Below are 22,265 nucleotides of genomic sequence, written 5' to 3' on the forward strand. Positions count from 1 at the left end.
AGACGGTGCAGCATGGCAATTCCCCACCTAGGAATAGTGTCCTCGGTCAGAGACGGTGCAGCATGGCGATTCCAGCTAGGAATAGAGTCCTCGGTTAGAGACGGTGCAGCATGGCGATTCCACCTAGGAATAGAATCCTCGGTCAGAGACAGTGCAGCATGGCGATTCCACCTAGGAATGGAGTCCTCGGTCAGAGACGGTGCAACATGGCGATTCCTCACCTAGGAATTGAATCCTCGGTTAGAGACGGTGCAGCATGACAATTCCACCTAGGAATAGAGTCCTCGTTTACAGACAGTGCAGCATGGCGATTCCACCTAGGAATAGAGTCCTTGATCAGAGACGGTGCAGCATGTCGATTACACCTAGGAATAGAGTCCTCGGTCAGAGACGGTGCAGCATGTTGATTCCACCTAGGAATAGAGTCGTCGGTCAGAGACGTTGCATCATGGCGATTCCACCTAGGAATAGAGTCCTCGGTCAGAGACGGTGCAACATTGCAATTCCACCTGGGAATAGAGTCCTCGGTTAGAGACGGTGCAGCATGGCGATTCCCCACCTAGGAATAGAGTCCTCGGTCAGAGACGGTGCAGCATCTCAATTCCCCACCTGGGAATAGAGTCCTCAGTCAGAGACGGTGCAGCATGGCAATTCCCCACCTAGGAATAGAGTCCTCGGTCAGAGACGGTGCAGCATGGCAATTCCCCACCTAGGAATAGTGTCCTCGGTCAGAGACGGTGCAGCATGGCGATTCCAGCTAGGAATAGAGTCCTCGGTTAGAGACGGTGCAGCATGGCGATTCCACCTAGGAATAGAGTCCTCGGTCAGAGACTGTGCAGCATGACGATTCCACCTAGGAATAGAGTCCTCGGTTACAGACGGTGCAGCATCTCAATTCCCCACCTGGGAATAGAGTCCTCGGTCAGAGACGGTGCAGCATGGCGATTCCCCACCTAGGAATAGAGTCCTCGGTCAGAGACGGTGCAGCATGGCAATTCCCCACCTAGGAATAGAGTCCTCGGTCAGAGACGGTGCAGCATCTCAAATCCCACCTGGGAATAGAGACCTCGGTCAGAGACGGTGCAGAATCTCAATTCCCCACCTAGGAATAGAGTCCTCGGTCAGAGACGGTGCAGCATGGCAATTCCCCACCTAGGAATAGAGTACTCGGTTCGAGACGGTGCAGCATGGCAATTCCCCACCTAGGAATAGAGTCCTCGGTCAGAGACGGTGCAGCATGGCAATTCCCCACCTAGGAATAGAGTCCTCGGTCAGAGACGGTGCAGCATTGCAATTCCCCACCTAGGAATAGAGTCCTCTGTCAGAGACGGTGCAGCATGGCAATTCCCCACCTAGGAATAGAGTCCTCGGTCAGAGACGGTGCAGCATGGCAATTCCCCACCTAGGAATAGTGTCCTCGGTCAGAGACGGTGCAGCATGGCGATTCCAGCTAGGAATAGAGTCCTCGGTTAGAGACGGTGCAGCATGGCGATTCCACCTAGGAATGGAGTCCTCGGTCAGAGACGGTGCAACATGGCGATTCCTCACCTAGGAATTGAATCCTCGGTTAGAGACGGTGCAGCATGACAATTCCACCTAGGAATAGAGTCCTCGTTTACAGACAGTGCAGCATGGCGATTCCACCTAGGAATAGAGTCCTTGATCAGAGACGGTGCAGCATGTCGATTACACCTAGGAATAGAGTCCTCGGTCAGAGACGGTGCAGCATGTTGATTCCACCTAGGAATAGAGTCGTCGGTCAGAGACGTTGCATCATGGCGATTCCACCTAGGAATAGAGTCCTCGGTCAGAGACGGTGCAACATTGCAATTCCACCTGGGAATAGAGTCCTCGGTTAGAGACGGTGCAGCATGGCGATTCCCCACCTAGGAATAGAGTCCTCGGTCAGAGACGGTGCAGCATCTCAATTCCCCACCTGGGAATAGAGTCCTCAGTCAGAGACGGTGCAGCATGGCAATTCCCCACCTAGGAATAGAGTCCTCGGTCAGAGACGGTGCAGCATGGCAATTCCCCACCTAGGAATAGTGTCCTCGGTCAGAGACGGTGCAGCATGGCGATTCCAGCTAGGAATAGAGTCCTCGGTTAGAGACGGTGCAGCATGGCGATTCCACCTAGGAATAGAGTCCTCGGTCAGAGACTGTGCAGCATGACGATTCCACCTAGGAATAGAGTCCTCGGTTACAGACGGTGCAGCATCTCAATTCCCCACCTGGGAATAGAGTCCTCGGTCAGAGACGGTGCAGCATGGCGATTCCACCTAGGAATAGAGTCCTCGGTCAGAGACTGTGCAGTATGGCGATTCCACCTATGAATAGAGTCCTCGGTCAGAGACGGTGCAGCACGGCAAATCCCCACCTAGGAATAGAGTCCTCGGTCAGAGATGGTGCAGCACGGCAAATCCACCTAGGAATAGATTCCTCTGTTAGAGACGGTGCAGCATGGCGATTCCACCTAGGAATAGAATCCTCGGTCAGAGACGGTGCAGCACGGCAAATCCCCACCTAGGAATAGAGTCCTCGGTCAGAGACGGTGCAGCATGGCGATTCCCCACATAGGAATAGAGTCCTCGGTCAGAGACGGTGCAGCATGGCAATTCCCCACCTAGGAATAGAGTCCTCGGTCAGAGATGGTGCAGCATCTCAATTCCCCACCTGGGAATATAGTCCTCGTTCAGAGACGGTGCAGCATCTCAATTCCCCACCTGGGAATAGTGTCCTCGGTCAGAGATGGTGCAGAATCTCAATTCCCCACCTGGGAATAGAGTCCTCGGTCAGAGACGGTGCAGCATGGCAATTCCCCACCTAGGAATAGAGTCCTCGGTCAGAGACGGTGCAGCATGGCGATTCCACCTAGGAATAGAGTCCTCGGTTAGAGATGGTGCAGCATGACGATTCCACCTAGGAATAGAGTCCTCGGTCAGAGACTGTGCAGCTTGACGATTCCACCTCGGAATAGAGTCCTCGGTTACAGACGGTGCAGCATCTCAATTCCCCACCTGGGAATAGAGTCCTCGGTCAGAGACGGTGCAGCATGACGATTCCACCTAGGAATAGATTCCTCGGTTACAGACGGTGCAGCATCTCAATTCCCCACCTGGGAATAGTGTCCTCGGTCAGAGACGGTGCAGCATGGCATTTCCACCTAGGAATAGAGTCCTCGGTCAGAGACGGTGCAGTATGGCGATTCCACCTAGGAATAGAGTCCTGGGTCAGAGACGGTGCAGCACGGCAAATCCCAACCTAGGAATAGAGTCCTCGGTCAGAGATGGTGCAGCACGGCAATTCCACCTAGGAATATAGTCCTCGGTTAGAGACGGTGCAGCATGGCGATTCCACCTAGGAATAGATTCCTCGGTCAGAGACGGTGCAGCATTTTGATTCCACCTAGGAATAGAGACGTCGGTCAGAGACGTTGCATCATGACGATTCCACCTAGGAATAGAGTCCTCGGTCAGAGTCGGTGCAGCATGGTGATTCCACGGAGGAATAGAGTCCTCGGTCAGAGACGGTGCATCATTGCAATTCCACCTGGGAATAGAGTCCTCGGTTAGAGACGGTGCAGCATGGCGATTCCCCACCTAGGAATAGAGTCCTCGGTCAGAGACGGTGCAGCATCTCAATTCCCCACCTAGGAATAGAGTCCTCAGTCAGAGACGGTGCAGCATGGCAATTCCCCACCTAGGAATAGAGTACTCGGTTCGAGACGGTGCAGCATGGCAATTCCCCACCGAGGAATAGAGTCCTCGGTCAGAGACGGTGCAGCATCTCAATTCCCCACCTAGGAATAGAGTCCTCGGTCAGAGACGGTGCAGCATGGCAATTCCCCACCTAGGAATAGTGTCCTCGGTCAGAGACGGTGCAGCATGGCGATTCCAGCTAGGAATAGAGTCCTCGGTTAGAGACGGTGCAGCATGGCGATTCCACCTAGGAATAGAGTCCTCGGTCAGAGACTGTGCAGCATGACGATTCCACCTAGGAATAGAGTCCTCGGTTACAGACGGTGCAGCATCTCAATTCCCCACCTGGGAATAGAGTCCTCGGTCAGAGACGGTGCAGCATGGCGATTCCACCTAGGAATAGAGTCCTCGGTTACAGACGGTGCAGCATCTCAATTCCCCACCTGGGAATAGAGTCCTCGGTCAGAGACGGTGCAGCATGGCGATTCCACCTAGGAATAGAGTCCTCGGTCAGAGACTGTGCAGTATGGCGATTCCACCTATGAATAGAGTCCTCGGTCAGAGACGGTGCAGCACGGCAAATCCCCACCTAGGAATAGAGTCCTCGGTCAGAGATGGTGCAGCACGGCAAATCCACCTAGGAATAGATTCCTCTGTTAGAGACGGTGCAGCATGGCGATTCCACCTAGGAATAGAATCCTCGGTCAGAGATGGTGCAGCATCTCAATTCCCCACCTGGGAATAGTGTCCTCGGTCAGAGATGGTGCAGAATCTCAATTCCCCACCTGGGAATAGAGTCCTCGGTCAGAGACGGTGCAGCATGGCAATTCCCCACCTAGGAATAGAGTCCTCGGTCAGAGACGGTGCAGCATGGCGATTCCACCTAGGAATAGAGTCCTCGTTTAGAGATGGTGCAGCATGACGATTCCACCTAGGAATAGAGTGCTCGGTCAGAGACTGTGCAGCATGACGATTCCACCTTGGAATAGAGTCCTCGGTTACAGACGGTGCAGCATCTCAATTCCCCACCTGGGAATAGAGTCCTCGGTCAGAGACTGTGCAGCATGACGATTCCACCTAGGAATAGAGTCCTCGGTTATAGACGGTGCAGCATCTCAATTCCCCACCTGGGAATAGTGTCTTCGGTCAGAGACGGTGCAGCATGGCATTTCCACCTAGGAATAGAGTCCTCGGTCAGAGACGGTGCACTATGGCGATTCCACCTAGGAATAGAGTCCTGGGTCAGAGACGGTGCAGCACGGCAAATCCCAACCTAGGAATAGAGTCCTCGGTCAGAGATGGTGCAGCACGGCAATTCCACCTAGGAATATAGTCCTCGGTTAGAGACGGTGCAGCATGACGATTCCACCTAGGAATAGATTCCTCGGTCAGAGACGGTGCAGCACGGCAAATCCCCACCTAGGAATAGAGTCCTCGGTTAGAGATGGTGCAGCATGGCGATTCCCCACCTAGGAATAGATTCCTCGGTCAGAGATGGTGCAGCATCTCAATTCCCCACCTGGGAATAGAGTCCTCGTTCAGAGACGGTGCAGCATCTCAATTCCCCACCTGGGAATAGTGTCCTCGGTCAGAGATGGTGCAGAATCTCAATTCCCCACCTGGGAATAGAGTCCTCGGTCAGAGACGGTGCAGCATGGCAATTCCCCACCTAGGAATAGAGTCCTCGGTCAGAGATGGTGCAGCATGACGATTCCACCTAGGAATAGAGTGCTCGGTCAGAGACTGTGCAGCATGACGATTCCACCTTGGAATAGAGTCCTCGGTTACAGACGGTGCAGCATCTCAATTCCCCACCTGGGAATAGAGTCCTCGGTCAGAGACTGTGCAGCATGACGATTCCACCTAGGAATAGAGTCCTCGGTTACAGACGGTGCAGCATCTCAATTCCCCACCTGGGAATAGTGTCCTCGGTCAGAGACGGTGCAGCATGGCATTTCCACCTAGGAATAGAGTCCTCGGTCAGAGACGGTGCACTATGGCGATTCCACCTAGGAATAGAGTCCTGGGTCAGAGACGGTGCAGCACGGCAAATCCCAACCTAGGAATAGAGTCCTTGGTCAGAGATGGTGCAGCACGGCAATTCCACCTAGGAATATAGTCCTCGGTTAGAGACGGTGCAGCATGGCGATTCCACCTAGGAATAGATTCCTCGGTCAGAGACGGTGCAGCACGGCAAATCCCCACCTAGGAATAGAGTCCTCGGTTAGAGATGGTGCAGCATGGCGATTCCCCACCTAGGAATAGAGTCCTCGGTTAGAGACGGTGCAGCATCTCAATTCCCCAACTAGGAATAGAGTCCTCCGTCAGAGACGGTGCAGCATGGCAATTCCCCACTTAGGAATAGAGTCCTCGGTCAGAGACGGTGCAGCATGGCAAGTCCCCACCTAGGAATAGAGTCCTCCGTCAGAGACGGTGCAGCATGGCGATTCCACCTAGGAATAGAGTCCTCGGTTAGAGATGGTGCAGCATGACGATTCCACCTAGGAATAGAGTGCTCGGTCAGAGACTGTGCAGCATGACGATTCCACCTTGGAATAGAGTCCTCGGTTACAGACGGTGCAGCATCTCAATTCCCCACCTGGGAATAGAGTCCTCGGTCAGAGACTGTGCAGCATGACGATTCCACCTAGGAATAGAGTCCTCGGTTACAGACGGTGCAGCATCTCAATTCCCCACCTGGGAATAGAGTCCTCTAAAAGTGACGGTGCAGCATGGCGATTCCCCACCTAGGAATAGAGTCCTCGGTTAGAGATGGTGCAGCATGGCGATTCCACCTAGGAATAGAGTCCTCGGTCAGAGACGGTGCAGCATGGCAATTCCCCACCTAGGAATAGAGTCCTCGGTCAGAGACGGTGCAGCATGGCAATTCCCCACCTAGGAATAGAGTCCTCGGTTACAGACGGTGCAGCATCTCAATTCCCCACCTGGGAATAGAGTCCTCGGTCAGAGACGGTGCAGCATGGCGATTCCACCTAGGAATAGAGTCCTCGGTCAGAGATGGTGCAGCACGGCAAATCCACCTAGGAATAGATTCCTCTGTTAGAGACGGTGCAGCATGGCGATTCCACCTAGGAATAGAATCCTCGGTCAGAGACGGTGCAGCACGGCAAATCCCCACCTAGGAATAGAGTCCTCGGTCAGAGACGGTGCAGCATGGCGATTCCCCACATAGGAATAGAGTCCTCGGTCAGAGACGGTGCAGCATGGCAATTCCCCACCTAGGAATAGAGTCCTCGGTCAGAGATGGTGCAGCATTTCAATTCCCCACCTGGGAATAGAGTCCTCGTTCAGAGACGGTGCAGCATCTCAATTCCCCACCTGGGAATAGAGTCCTCGGTCAGAGATGGTGCAGCATGGCAATTCCACCTAGGAATAGAGTCCTCGGTCAATGACGGTGCAGCATGGCGATTCCACCTAGGAATAGAGTCCACGGTCAGAGCCGGTGCAGCATGGCAATTCCACCTAGGAATAGAGTTCACGGTCAGAGCCGGTGCAGCATCTCAATTCCCACCTGGGAATAGAGTCCTCGGTCAGAGACGGTGCAGCATCTCAATTCCCACCTGGGAATAGAGTCCTCGGTCAGAGACGGTGCAGCATGGCAATTCCACCTAGGAATAGAGTCCACGGTCAGAGCCGGTGCAGCATGGCAATTCCACCTAGGAATAGAGGCCTCTGTCAGAGACGGTGCAGCATCTCAATTCCCCACCTGGGAATAGAGACCTCGGTCAGAGACGGTGCAGAATCTCAATTCCCCACCTAGGAATAGAGTCCTCGGTCAGAGACGGTGCAGCATGGCAATTCCCCACCTAGGAATAGAGTACTCGGTTCGAGACGGTGCAGCATGGCAATTCCCCACCTAGGAATAGAGTCCTCGGTCAGAGACGGTGCAGCATGGCAATTCCCCACCTAGGAATAGAGTCCTCGGTCAGAGACGGTGCAGCATGGCAATTCCCCACCTAGGAATAGAGTCCTCGGTTAGAGATGGTGCAGCACGGCATTTCCACCTGGGAATAGAGTCCTTGGTCAGCGACGGTGCGGCACGGAGATTCCCCCTAGGAATAAACTCCTCAGTCAGAGACGGTGCAGCACGGCGATTCCCCACCTAGGAATAGAGTCCTCGGTCAGAGACGGTGCAGCATGGCGATTCCAATGAGGAATAGAGTCCTCGGTCAGAGACGGTGCAGCATGGTGATTCCACCTAGGAATAGAGTCCTCGGTCAGAGAGGGAGCAGCATGGCGATTCCACCTAGGAATAGTGTCCTCGGTCAGAGACGGTGCAGCATGGCGATTCCACCTAGGAATAGAGTCCTCGGTCAGAGACGGTGCAGCAAGTCGATTCCACCTAGGAATAGAGACCTCGGTCAGAGACGGTGCAGCATGGCAATTCCACCTAGGAATAGAGTCGTCGGTCAGAGACGGTGCAGCATGGCGATTCCCCACCTAGGAATAGAGTCCTCTAAAATTGACGGTGCAGCATGGCGATTCCCCACCTAGGAATAGAGTCCTCGGTTAGAGATGGTGCAGCATGGCGATTCCACCTAGGAATAGAGTCCTCGGTCAGAGACGGTGCAGCATGGCAATTCCCCACCTAGGAATAGAGTCCTCGGTCAGAGACGGTGCAGCATGGCAATTCCCCACCTAGGAATAGAGTCCTCGGTCAGAGACGGTGCAGCATGGCGATTCCACCTAGGAATAGAGTCCTCGGTCAGAGACGGTGCAGCACAGCGTGTCCACCTAGGAATAGAGTCCTCGGTTAGAAACGGTGCAGCACGGCGTTTCCACCTAGGAATAGAGTCCTCGGTCAGAGACGGTGCAGCACAGCGATTCCCCACCTAGGAATAGAGTCCTCGGTCAGAGACGGTGCAGCATGGCGATTCCACCTAGGAATAGAGTCCTCGGTCAGAGAATGTGCAGCATGACAAATCCCCACCTAGGAATAGAGTCCTCGGTCAGAGACGGTGCAGCACGGCGTTTCCACCTAGGAATAGAGTCCTCGGTCAGCGATGGTGCAGCATGGCAATTCCCCACCTAGGAATAGAGTCCTCAGTCAGCGACGGTGCAGCACGGCGTTTCCACCTAGGAGTAGAGTCCTCGGTTAGAGACGGTGCAGCACGGCGTTTCCACCTTGGAATAGAGTCCTCGGTCAGAGACGGTGCAGCATGGCGATTCCACCTAGGAATAGAGTCCTTGGTCAGAGAATGTGCAGCATGACAATTCCCCACCTAGGAATAGAGTCCTCGGTCAGAGACGGTGCAGCACGGCGTTTCCACCTAGGAATAGAGTCCTCGGTCAGCGATGGTGCAGCATGGCAATTCCCCACCTAGGAATAGAGTCCTCAGTCAGCGACGGTGCAGCACGGCGTTTCCACCTAGGAGTAGAGTCCTCGGTTAGAGACGGTGCAGCACGGCGTTTCCACCTAGGAATAGAGTCCTCGGTCAGAGACGGTGCAGCATGGCGATTCCACCGAGGAATACAGTCCTCGGTCAGAGACTGTGCAGCATGACAATTCCCCACCTAGGAATAGAGTCCTCGGTCAGAGACGGTGCATCATGGCGATTCCACCTAGGAATAGAGTCCTCGGTCAGAGTCGGTGCAGCATGGTGATTCCACGTAGGAATAGAGTCCTCGGTCAGAGACGGTGCAGCATGGCAAATCCCCACCTAGGAATAGAGTCCTCGGTCAGAGATGGTGCAGCACGGCAAATCCACCTAGGAATAGATTCCTCTGTTAGAGACGGTGCAGCATGGCGATTCCACCTAGGAATAGAATCCTCGGTCAGAGACGGTGCAGCACGGCAAATCCCCACCTAGGAATAGAGTCCTCGGTCAGAGACGGTGCAGCATGGCGATTCCCCACATAGGAATAGAGTCCTCGGTCAGAGACGGTGCAGCATGGCAATTCCCCACCTAGGAATAGAGTCCTCGGTCAGAGATGGTGCAGCATCTCAATTCCCCACCTGGGAATAGAGTCCTCGTTCAGAGACGGTGCAGCATCTCAATTCCCCACCTAGGAATAGAGTCCTCGGTCAATGACGGTGCAGCATGGCGATTCCACCTAGGAATAGAGTCCACGGTCAGAGCCGGTGCAGCATGGCAATTCCACCTAGGAATAGAGTTCACGGTCAGAGCCGGTGCAGCATCTCAATTCCCACCTGGGAATAGAGTCCTCGGTCAGAGACGGTGCAGCATCTCAATTCCCACCTGGGAATAGAGTCCTCGGTCAGAGACGGTGCAGCATGGCAATTCCACCTAGGAATAGAGTCCACGGTCAGAGCCGGTGCAGCATGGCAATTCCACCTAGGAATAGAGGCCTCTGTCAGAGACGGTGCAGCATCTCAATTCCCCACCTGGGAATAGAGACCTCGGTCAGAGACGGTGCAGAATCTCAATTCCCCACCTAGGAATAGAGTCCTCGGTCAGAGACGGTGCACTATGGCGATTCCACCTAGGAATAGAGTCCTGGGTCAGAGACGGTGCAGCACGGCAAATCCCAACCTAGGAATAGAGTCCTCGGTCAGAGATGGTGCAGCACGGCAATTCCACCTAGGAATATAGTCCTCGGTTAGAGACGGTGCAGCATGGCGATTCCACCTAGGAATAGATTCCTCGGTCAGAGACGGTGCAGCACGGCAAATCCCCACCTAGGAATAGAGTCCTCGGTTAGAGATGGTGCAGCATGGCGATTCCCCACCTAGGAATAGATTCCTCGGTCAGAGATGGTGCAGCATCTCAATTCCCCACCTGGGAATAGAGTCCTCGTTCAGAGACGGTGCAGCATCTCAATTCCCCACCTGGGAATAGTGTCCTCGGTCAGAGATGGTGCAGAATCTCAATTCCCCACCTGGGAATAGAGTCCTCGGTCAGAGACGGTGCAGCATGGCAATTCCCCACCTAGGAATAGAGTCCTCGGTCAGAGATGGTGCAGCATGACGATTCCACCTAGGAATAGAGTGCTCGGTCAGAGACTGTGCAGCATGACGATTCCACCTTGGAATAGAGTCCTCGGTTACAGACGGTGCAGCATCTCAATTCCCCACCTGGGAATAGAGTCCTCGGTCAGAGACTGTGCAGCATGACGATTCCACCTAGGAATAGAGTCCTCGGTTACAGACGGTGCAGCATCTCAATTCCCCACCTGGGAATAGTGTCCTCGGTCAGAGACGGTGCACTATGGCGATTCCACCTAGGAATAGAGTCCTGGGTCAGAGACGGTGCAGCACGGCAAATCCCAACCTAGGAATAGAGTCCTCGGTCAGAGATGGTGCAGCACGGCAATTCCACCTAGGAATATAGTCCTCGGTTAGAGACGGTGCAGCATGGCGATTCCACCTAGGAATAGATTCCTCGGTCAGAGACGGTGCAGCACGGCAAATCCCCACCTAGGAATAGAGTCCTCGGTTAGAGATGGTGCAGCATGGCGATTCCCCACCTAGGAATAGAGTCCTCGGTTAGAGACGGTGCAGCATCTCAATTCCCCAACTAGGAATAGAGTCCTCCGTCAGAGACGGTGCAGCATGGCAATTCCCCACTTAGGAATAGAGTCCTCGGTCAGAGACGGTGCAGCATGGCAAGTCCCCACCTAGGAATAGAGTCCTCCGTCAGAGACGGTGCAGCATGGCGATTCCACCTAGGAATAGAGTCCTCGGTTAGAGATGGTGCAGCATGACGATTCCACCTAGGAATAGAGTGCTCGGTCAGAGACTGTGCAGCATGACGATTCCACCTTGGAATAGAGTCCTCGGTTACAGACGGTGCAGCATCTCAATTCCCCACCTGGGAATAGAGTCCTCGGTCAGAGACTGTGCAGCATGACGATTCCACCTAGGAATAGAGTCCTCGGTTACAGACGGTGCAGCATCTCAATTCCCCACCTGGGAATAGAGTCCTCTAAAAGTGACGGTGCAGCATGGCGATTCCCCACCTAGGAATAGAGTCCTCGGTTAGAGATGGTGCAGCATGGCGATTCCACCTAGGAATAGAGTCCTCGGTCAGAGACGGTGCAGCATGGCAATTCCCCACCTAGGAATAGAGTCCTCGGTCAGAGACGGTGCAGCATGGCAATTCCCCACCTAGGAATAGAGTCCTCGGTTACAGACGGTGCAGCATCTCAATTCCCCACCTGGGAATAGAGTCCTCGGTCAGAGACGGTGCAGCATGGCGATTCCACCTAGGAATAGAGTCCTCGGTCAGAGATGGTGCAGCACGGCAAATCCACCTAGGAATAGATTCCTCTGTTAGAGACGGTGCAGCATGGCGATTCCACCTAGGAATAGAGTCCTCGGTCAGAGACGGTGCAGCACGGCAAATCCCCACCTAGGAATAGAGTCCTCGGTCAGAGACGGTGCAGCATGGCGATTCCCCACATAGGAATAGAGTCCTCGGTCAGAGACGGTGCAGCATGGCAATTCCCCACCTAGGAATAGAGTCCTCGGTCAGAGATGGTGCAGCATTTCAATTCCCCACCTGGGAATAGAGTCCTCGTTCAGAGACGGTGCAGCATCTCAATTCCCCACCTGGGAATAGAGTCCTCGGTCAGAGATGGTGCAGCATGGCAATTCCACCTAGGAATAGAGTCCTCGGTCAATGACGGTGCAGCATGGCGATTCCACCTAGGAATAGAGTCCACGGTCAGAGCCGGTGCAGCATGGCAATTCCACCTAGGAATAGAGTTCACGGTCAGAGCCGGTGCAGCATCTCAATTCCCACCTGGGAATAGAGTCCTCGGTCAGAGACGGTGCAGCATCTCAATTCCCACCTGGGAATAGAGTCCTCGGTCAGAGACGGTGCAGCATGGCAATTCCACCTAGGAATAGAGTCCACGGTCAGAGCCGGTGCAGCATGGCAATTCCACCTAGGAATAGAGGCCTCTGTCAGAGACGGTGCAGCATCTCAATTCCCCACCTGGGAATAGAGACCTCGGTCAGAGACGGTGCAGAATCTCAATTCCCCACCTAGGAATAGAGTCCTCGGTCAGAGACGGTGCAGCATGGCAATTCCCCACCTAGGAATAGAGTACTCGGTTCGAGACGGTGCAGCATGGCAATTCCCCACCTAGGAATAGAGTCCTCGGTCAGAGACGGTGCAGCATGGCAATTCCCCACCTAGGAATAGAGTCCTCGGTCAGAGACGGTGCAGCATGGCAATTCCCCACCTAGGAATAGAGTCCTCGGTTAGAGATGGTGCAGCACGGCATTTCCACCTGGGAATAGAGTCCTTGGTCAGCGACGGTGCGGCACGGAGATTCCCCCTAGGAATAGACTCCTCAGTCAGAGACGGTGCAGCACGGCGATTCCCCACCTAGGAATAGAGTCCTCGGTCAGAGACGGTGCAGCATGGCGATTCCAATGAGGAATAGAGTCCTCGGTCAGAGACGGTGCAGCATGGTGATTCCACCTAGGAATAGAGTCCTCGGTCAGAGAGGGAGCAGCATGGCGATTCCACCTAGGAATAGTGTCCTCGGTCAGAGACGGTGCAGCATGGCGATTCCACCTAGGAATAGAGTCCTCGTTCAGAGACGGTGCAGCAAGGCGATTCCACCTAGGAATAGAGTCCTCGGTCAGAGACGGTGCAGCAAGTCGATTCCACCTAGGAATAGAGACCTCGGTCAGAGACGGTGCAGCATGGCAATTCCACCTAGGAATAGAGTCGTCGGTCAGAGACGGTGCAGCATGGCGATTCCCCACCTAGGAATAGAGTCCTCTAAAAGTGACGGTGCAGCATGGCGATTCCCCACCTAGGAATAGAGTCCTCGGTTAGAGATGGTGCAGCATGGCGATTCCACCTAGGAATAGAGTCCTCGGTCAGAGACGGTGCAGCATGGCAATTCCCCACCTAGGAATAGAGTCCTCGGTCAGAGACGGTGCAGCATGGCAATTCCCCACCTAGGAATAGAGTCCTCGGTCAGAGACGGTGCAGCATGGCGATTCCACCTAGGAATAGAGTCCTCGGTCAGAGACGGTGCAGCACAGCGTGTCCACCTAGGAATAGAGTCCTCGGTTAGAAACGGTGCAGCACGGCGTTTCCACCTAGGAATAGAGTCCTCGGTCAGAGACGGTGCAGCACAGCGATTCCCCACCTAGGAATAGAGTCCTCGGTCAGAGACGGTGCAGCATGGCGATTCCACCTAGGAATAGAGTCCTCGGTCAGAGAATGTGCAGCATGACAAATCCCCACCTAGGAATAGAGTCCTCGGTCAGAGACGGTGCAGCACGGCGTTTCCACCTAGGAATAGAGTCCTCGGTCAGCGATGGTGCAGCATGGCAATTCCCCACCTAGGAATAGAGTCCTCAGTCAGCGACGGTGCAGCACGGCGTTTCCACCTAGGAGTAGAGTCCTCGGTTAGAGACGGTGCAGCACGGCGTTTCCACCTTGGAATAGAGTCCTCGGTCAGAGACGGTGCAGCATGGCGATTCCACCTAGGAATAGAGTCCTTGGTCAGAGAATGTGCAGCATGACAATTCCCCACCTAGGAATAGAGTCCTCGGTCAGAGACGGTGCAGCACGGCGTTTCCACCTAGGAATAGAGTCCTCGGTCAGCGATGGTGCAGCATGGCAATTCCCCACCTAGGAATAGAGTCCTCAGTCAGCGACGGTGCAGCACGGCGTTTCCACCTAGGAGTAGAGTCCTCGGTTAGAGACGGTGCAGCACGGCGTTTCCACCTAGGAATAGAGTCCTCGGTCAGAGACGGTGCAGCATGGCGATTCCACCGAGGAATACAGTCCTCGGTCAGAGACTGTGCAGCATGACAATTCCCCACCTAGGAATAGAGTCCTCGGTCAGAGACGGTGCATCATGGCGATTCCACCTAGGAATAGAGTCCTCGGTCAGAGTCGGTGCAGCATGGTGATTCCACGTAGGAATAGAGTCCTCGGTCAGAGACGGTGCAGCATGGCAAATCCCCACCTAGGAATAGAGTCCTCGGTCAGAGATGGTGCAGCACGGCAAATCCACCTAGGAATAGATTCCTCTGTTAGAGACGGTGCAGCATGGCGATTCCACCTAGGAATAGAATCCTCGGTCAGAGACGGTGCAGCACGGCAAATCCCCACCTAGGAATAGAGTCCTCGGTCAGAGACGGTGCAGCATGGCGATTCCCCACATAGGAATAGAGTCCTCGGTCAGAGACGGTGCAGCATGGCAATTCCCCACCTAGGAATAGAGTCCTCGGTCAGAGATGGTGCAGCATCTCAATTCGCCACCTGGGAATAGAGTCCTCGTTCAGAGACGGTGCAGCATCTCAATTCCCCACCTAGGAATAGAGTCCTCGGTCAATGACGGTGCAGCATGGCGATTCCACCTAGGAATAGAGTCCACGGTCAGAGCCGGTGCAGCATGGCAATTCCACCTAGGAATAGAGTTCACGGTCAGAGCCGGTGCAGCATCTCAATTCCCACCTGGGAATAGAGTCCTCGGTCAGAGACGGTGCAGCATCTCAATTCCCACCTGGGAATAGAGTCCTCGGTCAGAGACGGTGCAGCATGGCAATTCCACCTAGGAATAGAGTCCACGGTCAGAGCCGGTGCAGCATGGCAATTCCACCTAGGAATAGAGGCCTCTGTCAGAGACGGTGCAGCATCTCAATTCCCCACCTGGGAATAGAGACCTCGGTCAGAGACGGTGCAGAATCTCAATTCCCCACCTAGGAATAGAGTCCTCGGTCAGAGACGGTGCAGCATGGCAATTCCCCACCTAGGAATAGAGTACTCGGTTCGAGACGGTGCAGCATGGCAATTCCCCACCTAGGAATAGAGTCCTCGGTCAGAGACGGTGCAGCATGGCAATTCCCCACCTAGGAATAGAGTCCTCGGTCAGAGACGGTGCAGCATGGCAATTCCCCACCTAGGAATAGAGTCCTCGGTCAGAGACGGTGCATCATGTCGATTCCACCTAGGAATAGAGTCCTCGGTCAGAGACTGTGCAGCATGACGATTCCACCTAGAAATAGAGTCCTCGGTTACAGACGGTGCAGCATCTCAATTCCCCACCTGGGAATAGAGTCCTCGGTCAGAGACGGTGCAGCATGGCGATTCCACCTAGGAATAGAGTCCTCGGTCAGAGAGTGTGCAGTATGGCGATTCCACCTAGGAATAGAGTCCTCGGTCAGAGACGGTGCAGCACGGCAAATCCCCACCTAGGAATAGAGTCCTCGGTCAGAGATGGTGCAGAACGGCAAATCCACCTAGGAATAGATTCCTCTGTTAGAGACGGTGCAGCATGGCGATTCCACCTAGGAATAGAATCCACGGTCAGAGACGGTGCAGCACGGCAAATCCCCACCTAGGAATAGAGTCCTCGGTCAGAGACGGTGCAGCATGGCGATTCCCCACATAGGAATAGAGTCCTCGGTCAGAGACGGTGCAGCATCTCAATTCCCCACCTGGGAATAGAGTCCTCGTTCAGAGGCGGTGCAGCATCTCAATTCCCCACCTGGGAATAGAGTCCTCGGTCAGAGATGGTGCAGCATGGCAATTCCACCTAGGAATAGAGTCCTCGGTCAATGACGGTGCAGCATGGCGATTCCACCTAGGAATAGAGTCCACGGTCAGAGCCGGTGCAGCATGGCAATTCCACCTAGGAATAGAGTTCACGGTCAGAGCCGGTGCAGCATCTCAATTCCCACCTGGGAATAGAGTCCTCGGTCAGAGACGGTGCAGCATCTCAATTCCCACCTGGGAATAGAGTCCTCGGTCAGAGACGGTGCAGCATGGCAATTCCACCTAGGAATAGAGTCCACAGTCAGAGCCGGTGCAGCATGGCAATTCCACCTAGGAATAGAGGCCTCTGTCAGAGACGGTGCAGCATCTCAATTCCCCACCTGGGAATAGAGTCCTCGTTCAGAGACGGTGCAGCATCTCAATTCCCCACCTGGGAATAGAGTCCTCGGTCAGAGATGGTGCAGCATGGCAATTCCACCTAGGAATAGAGTCCTCGGTCAATGACGGTGCAGCATGGCGATTCCACCTAGGAATAGAGTCCACGGTCAGAGCCGGTGCAGCATGGCAATTCCACCTAGGAATAGAGTTCACGGTCAGAGCCGGTGCAGCATCTCAATTCCCACCTGGGAATAGAGTCCTCGGTCAGAGACGGTGCAGCATCTCAATTCCCACCTGGGAATAGAGTCCTCGGTCAGAGACGGTGCAGCATGGCAATTCCACCTAGGAATAGAGTCCACGGTCAGAGCCGGTGCAGCATGGCAATTCCACCTAGGAATAGAGGCCTCTGTCAGAGACGGTGCAGCATCTCAATTCCCCACCTGGGAATAGAGACCTCGGTCAGAGACGGTGCAGAATCTCAATTCCCCACCTAGGAATAGAGTCCTCGGTCAGAGACGGTGCAGCATGGCAATTCCCCACCTAGGAATAGAGTACTCGGTTCGAGACGGTGCAGCATGGCAATTCCCCACCTAGGAATAGAGTCCTCGGTCAGAGACGGTGCAGCATGGCAATTCCCCACCTAGGAATAGAGTCCTCGGTCAGAGACGGTGCAGCATGGCAATTCCCCACCTAGGAATAGAGTCCTCGGTTAGAGATGGTGCAGCACGGCATTTCCACCTGGGAATAGAGTCCTTGGTCAGCGACGGTGCGGCACGGAGATTCCCCCTAGGAATAGACTCCTCAGTCAGAGACGGTGCAGCACGGCGATTCCCCACCTAGGAATAGAGTCCTCCGTCAGAGACGGTGCAGCATGGCGATTCCAATGAGGAATAGAGTCCTCGGTCAGAGACGGTGCAGCATGGTGATTCCACCTAGGAATAGAGTCCTCGGTCAGAGAGGGAGCAGCATGGCGATTCCACCTAGGAATAGTGTCCTCGGTCAGAGACGGTGCAGCATGGCGATTCCACCTAGGAATAGAGTCCTCGTTCAGAGACGGTGCAGCAAGGCGATTCCACCTAGGAATAGAGTCCTCGGTCAGAGACGGTGCAGCAAGGCGATTCCACCTAGGAATAGAGACCTCGGTCAGAGACGGTGCAGCATGGCAATTCCACCTAGGAATAGAGTCGTCGGTCAGAGACGGTGCAGCATGGCGATTCCCCACCTAGGAATAGAGTCCTCTAAAAGTGACGGTGCAGCATGGCGATTCCCCACCTAGGAATAGAGTCCTCGGTTAGAGATGGTGCAGCATGGCGATTCCACCTAGGAATAGAGTCCTCGGTCAGAGACGGTGCAGCATGGCAATTCCCCACCTAGGAATAGAGTCCTCGGTCAGAGACGGTGCAGCATGGCAATTCCCCACCTAGGAATAGAGTCCTCGGTCAGAGACGGTGCAGCATGGCGATTCCACCTAGGAATAGAGTCCTCGGTCAGAGACGGTGCAGCACAGCGTGTCCACCTAGGAATAGAGTCCTCGGTTAGAAACGGTGCAGCACGGCGTTTCCACCTAGGAATAGAGTCCTCGGTCAGAGACGGTGCAGCACAGCGATTCCCCACCTAGGAATAGAGTCCTCGGTCAGAGACGGTGCAGCATTGCGATTCCACCTAGGAATAGAGTCCTCGGTCAGAGAATGTGCAGCATGACAAATCCCCACCTAGGAATAGAGTCCTCGGTCAGAGACGGTGCAGCACGGCGTTTCCACCTAGGAATAGAGTCCTCGGTCAGCGATGGTGCAGCATGGCAATTCCCCACCTAGGAATAGAGTCCTCAGTCAGCGACGGTGCAGCACGGCGTTTCCACCTAGGAGTAGAGTCCTCGGTTAGAGACGGTGCAGCACGGCGTTTCCACCTAGGAATAGAGTCCTCGGTCAGAGACGGTGCAGCATGGCGATTCCACCTAGGAATAGAGTCCTTGGTCAGAGAATGTGCAGCATGACAATTCCCCACCTAGGAATAGAGTCCTCGGTCAGAGACGGTGCAGCACGGCGTTTCCACCTAGGAATAGAGTCCTCGGTCAGCGATGGTGCAGCATGGCAATTCCCCACCTAGGAATAGAGTCCTCAGTCAGCGACGGTGCAGCACGGCGTTTCCACCTAGGAGTAGAGTCCTCGGTTAGAGACGGTGCAGCACGGCGTTTCCACCTAGGAATAGAGTCCTCGGTCAGAGACGGTGCAGCATGGCGATTCCACCGAGGAATAGAGTCCTCGGTCAGAGACTGTGCAGCATGACAATTCCCCACCTAGGAATAGAGTCCTCGGTCAGAGACGGTGCATCATGGCGATTCCACCTAGGAATAGAGTCCTCGGTCAGAGTCGGTGCAGCATGGTGATTCCACGTAGGAATAGAGTCCTCGGTCAGAGACGGTGCAGCATGGCAAATCCCCACCTAGGAATAGAGTCCTCGGTCAGAGATGGTGCAGCACGGCAAATCCACCTAGGAATAGATTCCTCTGTTAGAGACGGTGCAGCATGGCGATTCCACCTAGGAATAGAATCCTCGGTCAGAGACGGTGCAGCACGGCAAATCCCCACCTAGGAATAGAGTCCTCGGTCAGAGACGGTGCAGCATGGCGATTCCCCACATAGGAATAGAGTCCTCGGTCAGAGACGGTGCAGCATGGCAATTCCCCACCTAGGAATAGAGTCCTCGGTCAGAGATGGTGCAGCATCTCAATTCCCCACCTGGGAATAGAGTCCTCGTTCAGAGACGGTGCAGCATCTCAATTCCCCACCTAGGAATAGAGTCCTCGGTCAATGACGGTGCAGCATGGCGATTCCACCTAGGAATAGAGTCCACGGTCAGAGCCGGTGCAGCATGGCAATTCCACCTAGGAATAGAGTTCACGGTCAGAGCCGGTGCAGCATCTCAATTCCCACCTGGGAATAGAGTCCTCGGTCAGAGACGGTGCAGCATCTCAATTCCCACCTGGGAATAGAGTCCTCGGTCAGAGACGGTGCAGCATGGCAATTCCACCTAGGAATAGAGTCCACGGTCAGAGCCGGTGCAGCATGGCAATTCCACCTAGGAATAGAGGCCTCTGTCAGAGACGGTGCAGCATCTCAATTCCCCACCTGGGAATAGAGACCTCGGTCAGAGACGGTGCAGAATCTCAATTCCCCACCTAGGAATAGAGTCCTCGGTCAGAGACGGTGCAGCATGGCAATTCCCCACCTAGGAATAGAGTACTCGGTTCGAGACGGTGCAGCATGGGAATTCCCCACCTAGGAATAGAGTCCTCGGTCAGAGACGGTGCAGCATGGCAATTCCCCACCTAGGAATAGAGTCCTCGGTCAGAGACGGTGCAGCATGGCAATTCCCCACCTAGGAATAGAGTCCTCGGTCAGAGACGGTGCATCATGTCGATTCCACCTAGGAATAGAGTCCTCGGTCAGAGACTGTGCAGCATGACGATTCCACCTAGAAATAGAGTCCTCGGTTACAGACGGTGCAGCATCTCAATTCCCCACCTGGGAATAGAGTCCTCGGTCAGAGACGGTGCAGCATGGCGATTCCACCTAGGAATAGAGTCCTCGGTCAGAGAGTGTGCAGTATGGCGATTCCACCTAGGAATAGAGTCCTCGGTCAGAGACGGTGCAGCACGGCAAATCCCCACCTAGGAATAGAGTCCTCGGTCAGAGATGGTGCAGCACGGCAAATCCACCTAGGAATAGATTCCTCTGTTAGAGACGGTGCAGCATGGCGATTCCACCTAGGAATAGAATCCTCGGTCAGAGACGGTGCAGCACGGCAAATCCCCACCTAGGAATAGAGTCCTCGGTCAGAGACGGTGCAGCATGGCGATTCCCCACATAGGAATAGAGTCCTCGGTCAGAGACGGTGCAGCATGGCAATTCCCCACCTAGGAATAGAGTCCTCGGTCAGAGATGGTGCAGCATCTCAATTCCCCACCTGGGAATAGAGTCCTCGTTCAGAGGCGGTGCAGCATCTCAATTCCCCACCTGGGAATAGAGTCCTCGGTCAGAGATGGTGCAGCATGGCAATTCCACCTAGGAATAGAGTCCTCGGTCAATGACGGTGCAGCATGGCGATTCCACCTAGGAATAGAGTCCACGGTCAGAGCCGGTGCAGCATCTCAATTCCCACCTGGGAATAGAGTCCTCGGTCAGAGACGGTGCAGCATCTCAATTCCCACCTGGGAATAGAGTCCTCGGTCAGAGACGGTGCAGCATCTCAATTCCCACCTGGGAATAGAGTCCTCAGTCAGAGACGGTGCAGCATCTCAATTCCCACCTGGGAATAGAGTCCTCGGTCAGAGACGGTGCAGCATCTCAATTCCCACCTGGGAATAGAGTCCTCGGTCAGAGACGGTGCAGCATGGCAATTCCACCTAGGAATAGAGTCCACAGTCAGAGCCGGTGCAGCATGGCAATTCCACCTAGGAATAGAGGCCTCTGTCAGAGACGGTGCAGCATCTCAATTCCCCACCTGGGAATAGAGACCTCGGTCAGAGACGGTGCAGAATCTCAATTCCCCACCTAGGAATAGAGTCCTCGGTCAGAGACGGTGCAGCATGGCAATTCCCCACCTAGGAATAGAGTACTCGGTTCGAGTCGGTGCAGCATGGCAATTCCCCACCTAGGAATAGAGTCCTCGGTCAGAGACGGTGCAGCATGGCAATTCCCCACCTAGGAATAGAGTCCTCGGTCAGAGACGGTGCAGCATGGCAATTCCCCACCTAGGAATAGAGTCCTCGGTCAGAGACGGTGCATCATGTCGATTCCACCTAGGAATAGAGTCCTCGGTCAGAGACTGTGCAGCATGACGATTCCACCTAGAAATAGAGTCCTCGGTTACAGACGGTGCAGCATCTCAATTCCCCACCTGGGAATAGAGTCCTCGGTCAGAGACGGTGCAGCATGGCGATTCCACCTAGGAATAGAGTCCTCGGTCAGAGAGTGTGCAGTATGGCGATTCCACCTAGGAATAGAGTCCTCGGTCAGAGACGGTGCAGCACGGCAAATCCCCACCTAGGAATAGAGTCCTCGGTCAGAGATGGTGCAGCACGGCAAATCCACCTAGGAATAGATTCCTCTGTTAGAGACGGTGCAGCATGGCGATTCCACCTAGGAATAGAATCCTCGGTCAGAGACGGTGCAGCACGGCAAATCCCCACCTAGGAATAGAGTCCTCGGTCAGAGACGGTGCAGCATGGCGATTCCCCACATAGGAATAGAGTCCTCGGTCAGAGACGGTGCAGCATGGCAATTCCCCACCTAGGAATAGAGTCCTCGGTCAGAGATGGTGCAGCATCTCAATTCCCCACCTGGGAATAGAGTCCTCGTTCAGAGGCGGTGCAGCATCTCAATTCCCCACCTGGGAATAGAGTCCTTGGTCAGAGATGGTGCAGCATGGCAATTCCACCTAGGAATAGAGTCCTCGGTCAATGACGGTGCAGCATGGCGATTCCACCTAGGAATAGAGTCCACGGTCAGAGCCGGTGCAGCATCTCAATTCCCACCTGGGAATAGAGTCCTCGGTCAGAGACGGTGCAGCATCTCAATTCCCACCTGGGAATAGAGTCCTCGGTCAGAGACGGTGCAGCATCTCAATTCCCACCTGGGAATAGAGTCCTCAGTCAGAGACGGTGCAGCATCTCAATTCCCAGCTGGGAATAGAGTCCTCGGTCAGAGACGGTGCAGCATCTCAATTCCCACCTG

Source organism: Hemitrygon akajei, chromosome 5 (assembly GCF_048418815.1).
Source record: "Hemitrygon akajei chromosome 5, sHemAka1.3, whole genome shotgun sequence".
NCBI lineage: Eukaryota > Metazoa > Chordata > Chondrichthyes > Myliobatiformes > Dasyatidae > Hemitrygon > Hemitrygon akajei.